Source organism: Piliocolobus tephrosceles, chromosome 8 (assembly GCF_002776525.5).
Source record: "Piliocolobus tephrosceles isolate RC106 chromosome 8, ASM277652v3, whole genome shotgun sequence".
Classification (NCBI taxonomy): domain Eukaryota; kingdom Metazoa; phylum Chordata; class Mammalia; order Primates; family Cercopithecidae; genus Piliocolobus; species Piliocolobus tephrosceles.
In genome coordinates, this window is record NC_045441.1 from 80,596,057 (window position 1) to 80,607,888 (window position 11,832).

General features: G+C 37.7%; 1 long non-coding RNA gene across 1 annotated transcript in view; it reads left to right on the forward strand.

The window, feature by feature from the left end:
* Window positions 1-11,128, forward strand: part of LOC111552428 — a 36,786-nt gene extending 25,658 nt beyond the window's left edge. The window contains exons 2-3 of the long non-coding RNA XR_002734631.1: window positions 7,220-7,308; window positions 11,057-11,128. This is a non-coding gene — a long non-coding RNA (uncharacterized LOC111552428). The remainder of the gene's footprint in view (window positions 1-7,219; window positions 7,309-11,056) is intronic.
* Window positions 11,129-11,832: the final 704 nt, after the last annotated feature.

An 11,832-nucleotide genomic window follows, 5' to 3' on the forward strand; every position in this document is an offset into this window, starting at 1 on the left:
ACCAACTAGTGGAAGAAAGAGGCACTAACACAGATAATTAAAAAATAATCTGGTAAATGCAATTAATTTATTCACTTATATGTTGCCTATTGTAGGTACTAGTTATACAGAGGCTAGAAATCAAACAAAACCCTGGCCTGATTCTGCTTCTCATGTAGTTTAGAGTGTACATTTTGTAAATAAACATAATTAAGAACTGATCATTTTTGTGAATGAACATGGCTGGTGCTATGAGTGACTTTAGGAGGATATAAGTGAGATTAGGGACAAGAAAAGCTTCTCTGAGAAAATATTTCAGCTGAGGTCTGATGAATGGGTGTTAGACAAAGAGTAAAGGAACCAATAATCTGGGCAGAGGGAGGGACTTGTTTGTCTTGAAGTCCCTGGCCTGGGAATAAGCTTGTCTAGATTGAGAATCCTAAAGAGGGTAAGTGTAGCTGGAGCTTGGTGAGTGAAGGTGAGATGTAAGAAGCTGAGACTGGAGAGGTGGGAGGGGCCCGAGCATGGAGGGCCTGGGAGACCACATAACTTCCATATGGGGAAGTCATTCAAGAAGTTTCTACAGAGGACTCACATGATCTAGAAGTATGACTTTGAAAAGATCCAGGAAGAGGGGGCACCTGGGAAGGGCGCTCTCTCTCTCTGTCTCTCTCTCTCTCTCTCTCTCTGTGTGTGTGTGTGTGTGTGTGTGTGTGAGAGAGAGAGAGAGAGAGAGTTTTGTTGAATTATAGCCTGTGACACAGGGAGTGGTGGGAAATGAGTTGGAGGGTGGGCCACAGACAGGTCTCAGTGGGTCTTGGTGTGACACATCAGGAGCTTGCATGCTGTGGGAAGGCATTGCATGGCTTTAAGCAGGAGAGTGACCTTGTCCAACTTGTAATTAACAGAGCGAATTGTAGCCATATTGAAGGAGATTGCAGTATACCCACCTTTAACTGGCGTAATGATACTAAAGGTGGCCTGGAGCAGATACACTCAAGAAATGTAAAAGTAAAAGGTAAAATTGGCAGACTTCAGTGACTGCCATATATGACAGGCGAGGAAGAAAAAGAAACCAAGGTTGAAGTGAGGTTTCTAGCTTGAGTGCCTGGGTGGAGAACACAGGTCAGGAGTGTGTGTAGGTGCGTGGGGGAGGATGACGGCTTTAGCATTGATGTGCCCAGCACAGTGCTAGAAACCATATTTGATACAAAAGGTGAAGAAAGCAACCAATCATTAAAAATCTAATCTATTCAAGGTACTCTTTCAAACACCTTACATATTCAGTTCTCCCGAAAACAATGTGAATAGGAATTTGTTTTGTTTTGTTTTGTTTTTTTTGAGACGGAGTCTCGCTCTGTCGCCCAGGCTGGAGTGCAGTGGCCGGATCTCAGCTCACTGCAAGCTCCGCCTCCCGGTTTCACGCCTTTCTCCTGCCTCAGCCTCCCGAGTAGCTGGGACTACACCTGCCTGCCACCACGCCTGGCTAATTTTTTGTATTTTTAGTAGAGACAGGGTTTCACGGAGTTTCACCGTATTCCAGGATGGTCTTGATCTCCTGACCTCGTGATCCGCCTGCCTCGGCCTCCCAAAGTGCTGGGATTACAGGCGTGAGCCACCGCGCCAGGCCTAGGAATTTCAAATCTCCTTTGCAGGTGAAGCAATGAGGTGCACAGAGACTTAGACTCTCTATGACGAAGGTCCCTATACTCGTAAAGTTGTAGAAGTGAAAGTCACTGAATTTAGAAGGAGTTTATTATGTGGGAGAGGTTAAGATGCACACACAAACATATGACCTAATAGGATTAAATGCTAAGCTATATGGTTATAACAATAGATGATGAAGACCCCCAAAAGGGTAAAAACAGAGTGGATGGCAGTATTTGGGAAGTCTGATAGGATATACGGTACCATGCTGAGAACCTCAGGGATATTGCAAAAGGCAAAGATGGAGGCTCTGGATTATCTGTCAGGGATGTATAGTGTTTAACCCCTTTCAAATGTGTTATATCCCATCAAGATGAGTAAGCAAAACCAGGGGATTTATTCTTGCTTTTTTTTTATTTGCACATGTTCTTGGCAAATACTTAATTGTGCCATTTCATTTGAGAGAAAATCCCATTTCTTTAGTGTGCCTAGCCTGATTGTTTTAACAGTTTCCACTGTTTTCAGGACTCAAACGTTTCTTGGAAATGGAAAGTGATAAGAGGATGGTTACATAGAAAAATCCCCATATAGTTGAGCAATGCAGTTCCCTGGGCTAGCAAAGTTCATATAGTGATGTCAAAGCTTAGCAATAATTTATATAAACACTGGCCCAAAGCCAGTGACCATGGGAAAAGTTTCTGTATAACTACTCTTGTGATGCGGTCTGACCCAGAAATGAGGGAGGGAGATAACCTATCTGAACTGGATAAAAACAAGAATTTCATCTGGTTCAACCTAACAGTACTGAAATCATTGCAGAAAAGCAATGGTCGATACTTTTCTGACCAGCTTCAGGAAAACTCTTCCACAACTTCCTTTGGCAGCCCCTTCTATTGTCTTGGAATTCATTCATTCAGGGAGTTCTTAGTATTGACCTAAATCCCTCTTGAATTAATTAAAGCCATTTTACTTCTCTTGTCCAGAATAAGCATTGAAAAGGACAGCTTGTCATTAGTTGTTTAAACCCCCTTCATCATTTTGAAGACAGTAATGAAATGTCCAGTCAGCCCCTTTTCTCTAACTTAAAGTTCTTTTAGCTTTCCCTCAAGGACCTATTCCTTTTCAATTTTTAGATGCTGTTCGGAAAGACCAGGTAAGTGAACTTGGACAAACACTTAATCTTTCTACGACTCAGCTTCTTTGTTTGCAAAATGAGGATTTGGAATAAAATCAAATGTTTTCCATCTGCTCTGAAGCTCTTTCTTAGGGGTTTCTGTGGGGGGAGCATGGCATATGTGCGTGTGTGTGTGTGTGTGTGTGTATGAGAGAAAGAGAGAGAGACAGAGAAGGCTGATTTCTGCTCTACTGTATTTGTATGCTGTACTTAATTTTTTTGAAGTTGTAGATGCTAAATTATCCTTTTGTATCCTTTCTTCCCCCTTTTCCCCTCTCTTTCACTTGAGTTCACACACACATACATATACACTCAAAAGGAAAAATTAACACCAAACTGTTATAAATAGCATTTTTAAAAATCCTAAATAAATTAACAAACAAAACCCAGGAGCATATTTAAAGACTAATATACTATGATCAATTTAAATATAAAAATTAAAAAATTATCTAATTATAATTTAATATAGTATAATTTCTATACTCTTGTAATAATCTCCAAAGATACTGAAAGTGAATGTAATAATTTTAATATTCCTTCTTTATTTTAAAAACCTCTTAAATAGGACTAGATAGATGGATATTTTCTTATTATGACATATATTTATATATCTCAGCCAACAAACCTGCCATATGACTAATGAAGGAGAACTAGAAGCAGTCCCAATAAAGTGATGAACAAGTTGAAAATATCCAGTTTTACTATTAGTATCTAACATAGGAATGGAGGTATCAATCAACAAATATGAAAATCAGGTTGGGAACTTGAGCAGCCCGATGGCAAGTCCTATATAAAGCTATTATAATTAAGAAAGATATAGACATTGGAACAGAATAGAGAATACAGAAGCATCCACAGAGACATGGAAATCTGGAATATGACAAAAGTCACATTACAGATCAGCAAAGAATGGATTATTTAATAAATGGTACCTGGTCAGGTTGCCAGACAAAATGCAGGATGTCAGTTAAATTTGATTTGCAAATAAACAACAAATAATTTTTTGGCATAAGTGTGTTCAAAATATTGCAAAGGACGTGCTTATACTAAAATATTCATTTTTATCTGAAATTCAAATTAAACTGCGTGTCCTGTGTTTTTATTTGCTAAGTCTGGCAACTCTAGTACCAGGCCAATATGTTATTCACGTGAACTAAAGTAAAGATGGACTCCTACCTCATTTTCTATACAAAAATACATTTTAAATGAATCAAGGTCTTAAATGGAAAAAGGCAAAAACTTAAAATACAAGGAAAAGTTTCATGAACTCAGAATAGGGAAGAATTTCCTAAATAAGACTCAGAATGTAACCCATTTTTTGGAGGAGAAGATATATAAATTTGACCACCTTAAAATGACATATTTCTTTTTTCTCAAAAAATACTCCAAAAAAATGAAAAGAGAGCTATAAACTGAGAGATTTTTTTGTAAGACATAATCAAAAAGCATTACTATTCAGAATATATGAAAAATTTCTAAAAATCAGAAATATTTCAATGATAAAAAGACAACGAAAAAGAAAAATGCAAAAGACAGAAAGAGGCAATTTTTTAAAAGGGGAAGCACACAAGGCCAATAATTGTGAAGATAAACTAAACATCATTAATAATCAGGAAAATGCCAATTAGAGACATCATTTTACAGCATCAGATGGCAAACATTAAAAAAAAATCTGATTGTGATATTACACAATGTATAGATATTTAAATTATGTTCTAGATCTTCAATGTATATAATCTTTATTTGTTAATTAAATATTTTAAAAATTAAGAAAGGAAAACATTGGACAATACTACATTTTGGCAAGAATGTGCAGCAATGGGAACATAAACACATTTCTGGTGGTTGTGTGCTTTTAGCAAAATCACTTTGGAAAACATTTGATTCTACCTGGACAAAATGAACAAGTACATATACCCTACTTAAAGCAATTCCACTCTCATGTGTATGTATTCCAGAGGAACTCCTGAACATGTTTATCTGGATATGTACACAAGAATGTTCAAGGTAGCCTTATTTGTAACAGGAAAACAAAAACAAAAAGAAAATAAATCTACATATTTACAAAGAGTATATTGAATACATAAATTGTGATGTATTGTTACAAAAGAATACAGTACAGTAGAGAAAATGGTCAAAATACAACTACTTCCTTCAAAATGGGTAAATCTCAAAAGTATAGTGATGGGAATAAATAAGCAAGTCACATACTGATTTGTATTCCTTTGGACATATATGCAGAAGTAGGATTGCTGACATATAGTAGTTCTATTTTTAGTTTTTTGAGTAACCTCCATACTATTTTCCAAAATGGCTGCACTAATTTGCATTCCCACCAACAATGTGCAACGGTTCCCTTTTCTCCACATGCTCACTAATATTTATCATTTGTCTTTTTGATAATAACCATTCTAACAGGTACAAGGTGATATCTCGTGGTTTTAATTTGCATTTCTCTGATGATTAGAGATGTTGACCTTTTTTTTCATATATCTTTTGGCCATTGATATATTTTCTTTTGAGAAATATCTGTTTATATCTTTTGCTCATTGCCAAACAGGTATCTGCATTCCTATGTTTATTTCGGCATAATTCAAAGTAGCCACAACATGGAAGCAACCTAAATGCCTGTCAATGCATGAATGGATAAAGAAAATGTGGTATATACACACAATGGATTATGATACAGCCTTAAAAAAGAAGGACAATCTGTCATTTGCAACAACATGGATGGAACTGGAGGGCATTATGTTAACTGAAATGAGCCAGGCACAGAAAGCCAAATGCTTTATTTCACTTACATGTGGAATCTAAAGTCAATCTCATAGAAACAGAGAGTAGAAAGGTGGTTACCAGAAGCTGGGGGAGGGGAAAGGATGAGGAATGGGAAGATGTTGATTAAAGGGTACAAAGTTTCAGTTAGACTGGAGGAATAAGTTTTAGTGATCTATTGAACTGCATGGTGACCACAGTTAATAATAATGTATGTTTCAAAATTGCTACAATAGATTTTTCATGTTCTCATTACAAAAAATGATACATTGGTGAGGTGATGGATATGTTAATTAGCCTGATTGAATCTTTCCATAATGAATATATAGAGTAAAACATTACATTGTACCCTATAAACATACACAATTATTTGTTATTTAAAAATGTTTTAAAAAGCAAGACATACAATATACACAGTATGATTCAATTTACATAAAGTTGAAAATCGGAAAAAACAAAATTACACACACACACATGCACTAAAATGCAAGGGCATTAGTATTACTACAAAATTCAAGGCAGTAGTTACTTCTGGAAGGGACACACAAGAGCTACAAATGAATTGGTGGTGTGCTATTTGCTTGGGGAGTACATAGGAATTTATTTTATTTTTAAATTATTATTATTATTTAAAATGTACAGGTGTGTTATAATGTGCTTTTGTATGGGCATAATGTATTTTGGAATAAATGAAAAGAAAGAAAGTGATCAAGTTACTATTTTCTTTTCTTTTCTTTTTTTTTTTTGAGACGGAGTCTCCTGCCACCCAAGCTGGAGTGCAGTGGCCGGATCTCAGCTCACTGCAAGCTCCGCCTCCCGGGTTTACCCCATTCTCCTGCCTCAGCCTCCGGTGTAGCTGGGGCTACAGGCGCCCGCCACGTCGCCCGGCCAGTTTTTTGTATTTTTTAGTAGAGACAGGGTTTCACCGTGTTAGCCAGGATGGTCTCGATCTCCTGACCTCGTGATCCGCCCATCTCGGCCTCCCAAAGTGCTGAGATTACAGGCTTGAGCCACCGCTCCCGGCCTACTATTTTATTTTCTAGAGAGTGATTGTATTCTTAGAAGATTCCAGGCCGGGCGTGGTGGCTCACGCCTGTAATCCCAACACTTTGGGAGGCTGAGGCGGGGGGATCATAAGGTCAGGAGATGGAGACCATCCTGGCTAACACAGTGACACCCCGTCTGTACTAAAGATACAAAAAATGAGCCGGGCATGGTGGCGGGCGCCCATAGTCCCAGCTACTCGGGAGGCTGAGGCAGGAGAATGGCATGAACCCGGGAGGCAGAGCTTGCAGTGAGCCGAGATTGTGCCACTGCACTCCAGCCTGGGCAACAGAGCGAGACTCCGTCTCGAAAAAAAAAAGAAGATTCCAGAGGATTAAAATACTGAGAGTTCAATGGGGTTGGATATAAATAAACATGCAAAATATAATTACTTTTATCTGTTAATAATTAACCTGTTTAGAAAACATCTTTAAAAAATTTAATTTCTTATAAGAATGAAATCATTAATATTCCCAGGAATAAACCTGACAAAGGATGTGTGACATTTATATGAAAAACACTGTAAGGGTTCACTAAAGGGTTTAAAGTTCTGAATGTATGTAATTTATGACAAGTAAAAAAATACTTGTCAACTTTTAATAGGAGCCCTCTCTGAACCGCTTCATTACATCTGTACCTCAAACCTAATGAAGAGGAATGCTGATCCAGTTGGTGGGACTCACATGGACTGAGTAAGTCACTTTTTCTGAGGGTGGAGCTTTGAGAGAACTGGGAATTTTATATTTGTCTGCACATGCAGTGAGAACATAAAGTGGCCCCAATTCTCTTTTTTTCCATCAAGCTTGGCCACTTCTCTTTCTTTCACTGGGTCTCTCTCTTCTATCTTAGCTGGTTTTACTTCAGATATTACTTTCAACGACTGGAAAATGTGTTTTCTCTTTCCATGTATCTCTCCAGATCCTCTTTCTGTAGTGCTGATGGGAGTGACATATCATCCCACTGGCATAGCAAGGTTTGGTATTAATATTTGGGGTTTATTATCAGTTGGTGGTGGGAGCTGGGAATGGTGGTGCAACAAAGAGTAAGAGGACTGGTGACACGTGGCATGAGCAGAGCAGATTCTTCTTTGATGCTAGGCCATTCACACTGATGTAGCTTTAAAGAGGATATCCCCACTTGGTCCAGATGAGCTTACCAGAAGTCTGAATATGGTGCAGGGCCAAAGTGTCAGCTAATAATAAAGTATTATTTTTCCTTATTTTGCGTTATTTGGGAAAAAAGGGTTGATTCTGCCAAGACAGAATTCAATTCTTTTCCACCAATATCTCATCTTATTTTCTAATGATATGTTCTTGAATAGGAAGATGCAGAATTACAAAGATTCTCTCCAAGTAAAACCATAAGTTTAATAAAATTTTAATAATGTTCCCAACCAGTTGTTTTTTATCTTGCAAATCTGATCAAATTGTTTATCTTGAAAAATAAATGTAAAAGAATACCCAGAAACTACGGAGGAAAAAAGAATAATAAGAGAATAGCATTAAAAATTATAAGCACATACCCTAAATATACTGTAATTAAAATTGTAGTATTGCCTAGAAATAGACAAATAAATCAATGGGTAGAATAAAAGACTTAGAAACTACTCATATATGGGGCATATACTATAACAAATGGCAAATGAAATTAATGAGAAATTTAAATAACAAATATCACCATTACAATTGGATAACAGTTTAGGGAAAAACAGGTTAGATAACTACCACTATAGTAAAAAATAAATTATAAGTAGTTTAAGGATTTAGACATACATATCATGTAAATTGTAGGAGGAAAAGAGAGAACATTTTTACAATCTTGAAGCAAGGATCATTTTCCTTAGCATGTTGCCAAGGCCTGAATATATAAAAGGAATGACTTATTAAAAACATATGAATGGAAAAAGAGGCCATAAATAAAGATGAAAGTCAAGAGATAAGTCGGAAAATATATTTATAAAAGGGGTTAATGCCCATAATATAGCAAAAGATTAAAACAAAAAAAACAACAAAACAGAAAAAAAAATCCCAGTAGAAAAAAGGGCAAAGTATTACACAGGCAAATCACAGTGTGCAGTAAAGGGGGGAAGGTTAAGCCACAGGTCAAGTGTTTCATGTGAGCTCCCCACTCTTCACCAAGTGAGACTTAAGAGGGAAGAAATACATTATTCCCTGCATCCACTTGACAAATGCTTCTTATTTACATTCAAAGTCTTCCAAGACAGTTGACATATTGTCACGACTTTCTTTATAACCTTGATGCTGAGGATTTATTGTTCTCTCTTCCCTAGGCTCCAGGTCTGTTATTACCAAATATCAGGTGGACATTCTCTTTTGAATATCTTGTAATCATTTTTAAATGTCCAAAATTCAATTCAGCATTCATAGGATCATTTACATGAGTTTTCTACAAGAAAATTAATGTCTCATGCTGTATTAGTTTTATTTATTGCAGCTGAAGAATTTACCCCCCAAACTTAATAGCTTAAAACACTCAGCTCCTGTCAGTTTGGAATCTGGAGGCAGTTTATGTAGATACCTCTTCCTCAAGGGAGTTCACTCACAAGGCTGCAGTCAGTGCGTTGAGCAGAGCTGAAGTCTCATCTGAAGGCTTGACTGGAGGAGAGCACACGATTGCTTCCACGTTCACTCATGTAGTTGTTGGCAGAACTCAGATCCTTGGGGATTGTTGGGCTGAGACCTCCCTCAGTTTTTTGCCATGTGAGCATCTCCATAGGGTAGACAGCATCATTGCTGCTAGCCCCACTCAGAATAAGTGAGTGAGAGAGTGAGAAAAGGTGCCCAAGAAAAAAGCCACAGTACTTAGTATCTAACATCAGAAATTAAGTCCTATCATGTTTGCTGTATTCAGTTGGTTAGAAGTGAGCCACTAGGTCCAGCTGACAGTCAAGGGAAAGGATTACACAGGGTATGGATCCCAGGAGGCAGTTCTGTGGGGCCATCTTAGAGGCTGCCTACCTCAGATGCTAAGGTATCCAGGAGAACTAGTGATACAGGTGTGATCTGAAGTCCAAGTAGATGGACTGGGCTGGATATTACAAGGCTCCAAGGCATACACTGGAGCAGGGGCAGAGACAGAGCTCACAGTCAAGGGTGGCAGGAGGGCACCAGTAAAAGTAGAGGACACACAAGTTAAAACTTAGGGTTCAGAGAAGCTATGAGAGAACAGGTGTGTGTAAAAATTCAGACCAACATCTTAAGATTCACGGCTCAGGTAAACAGAACCACAGCACAGCTGAGGATTGACTCTGATTTTTGAACAGATAGGACAGATTTGTGGGCAGCCATTGAATGGTGTGGGCCAAAAGATACAAGCTGTTCTGATGGAAAATTCTGTAGGTGCTATTATCACAGGGAGCTTTGTTTCTCAAGGGAGGGAACTTTCAGAGCTCTGATGTTCATTATCTTCCCTCCCGAACCAAGGGTTTTTTTTTTTTTTTTTTTTTCAGTGTCACTGATTCTATCAAGGATGCCTTAATTCTCCTTATGGCTTGGTCCCAAACCCTTTGGCTCCTCTTTTCATTTTCCTCTCCCATATTCAATTCCTCTCAAGTAATTATTTAAGGAAAAGTATGGAAGTGGCAGCCAGTAATCTGTGGAATTGGGGCAGATTATGCAATCATTAATTTCAATAAACATTAATTGGGCACCTTGCTACGTATCAGGTGGGACCTATACTGTCTAGCCACTGGCCACATGTGGCAACTGAGGACTTCACATGTGGTTAATGTGACTAAGGAACTGAAATTCTAATTGTTTTAAATTTAGAAACAGAAGTAGTGTAACATTTTTCTATTAAGATAAATTTATTGTTTTGGTAGGACTACATTTTACTATGACCAATGAAAATTTAGTATCCACGTTGAGATATGCTATAAATGTAAAACACACATGGGTTTTGAAGACTTGGTATGAGAAAATCATTTTTTATACTGATTACATGTTGGAATATAAATATTTTGAATATATGGTATTAAATAAAATATATTATTAACATAAATTTCACCTGTTTTACTTTTTACATGTGGACACTAGAAAATTTTAAATTACATATGTAACTTGTATTATATTTCTATTGGATATGTCAGGTTGGACTATATGACTTCTTTAACTTTTTTTTCCTTAAAATTCCTAGATGTTAAAAAGTCTTTGCAGTTTTTAATCTCAAAATATTAGCATAACCTTCCCTATACATGTGTTTTTGCAACCACTGACCTCACTGATCTCCAGGATGAAGAAATTTGTACAACACAAAAAAATTAGAAGTAAAATCTTTGTTTTACTTATAAATACTTCCTAAGAAACTCTCAATTTACAGCTGAACACCAAGAGGAATTTCAAGTAAATATTGAGAAGTTGTAGTGGTATTTGTCACAGTGTATGAATTGTGTTTGATGCTTTCTTCTTAAATTGTCAGCAGACTTTAAGAATCATATTCATTGAAATTTGAGCAAATTACCAGTAGATGATGGCCTTGCGACTTTTCCACAGGTAGGACTTTTAGACTAGCTTCATTTTTTTAAGATGATAAACTTTATGCTGCCAAATACTGAATAACTGTACATTGAGTGATTATAAAATTAAACTTACTCTGCTCTCAGATGCAAATATCATGAGTGTTTTTCATGTGTCCACTAAGAAATCTGTGTCTTATAAACACACACATGCTCCTTTCTTCTTATTTCGCAGCTTGGGCAGGGCCAAGTGGCTTTTCTCTGCTGCCTTGTCCCCACTTTGGTTCTTTGTGAAGACTTTACTGAGTGTCCATATCCTCCGTCTAGTTCCTGGGCCTTGGTAGTTTACCCTGCAAGCTCTTTGCAGGTTCCCCTCATCTCTTACCATGATAAAGCCCTATGGCAGCCTTTCTGGATCTCAGCTCATCCATTTTCCCTCCTCCCATCCCTCCCTCCCTAGAAGAATGTAGAATGTTCTCTGGGTTACCCACCTGAGAGCTAGAGAGGTGGCTCTCTCCTTTGGCCAGACTTGTATGGCCTCTTTACATGGCTAGGCCTGCCCCATGTTATCACAGATTAGCACCCTGCTCAGTGGATTCCTCCCAGGGAACTAAACAGGAAGCAGAGCAGGTGCACCTCTGTCTTCAGCCTTCCCGGCCACTCATCTAATATTCCCTCTCTAACATCCTCTAGATCAAATGCTGGAGAAAGGACACTAGGACTCATGTGTCCCACCTCCTTT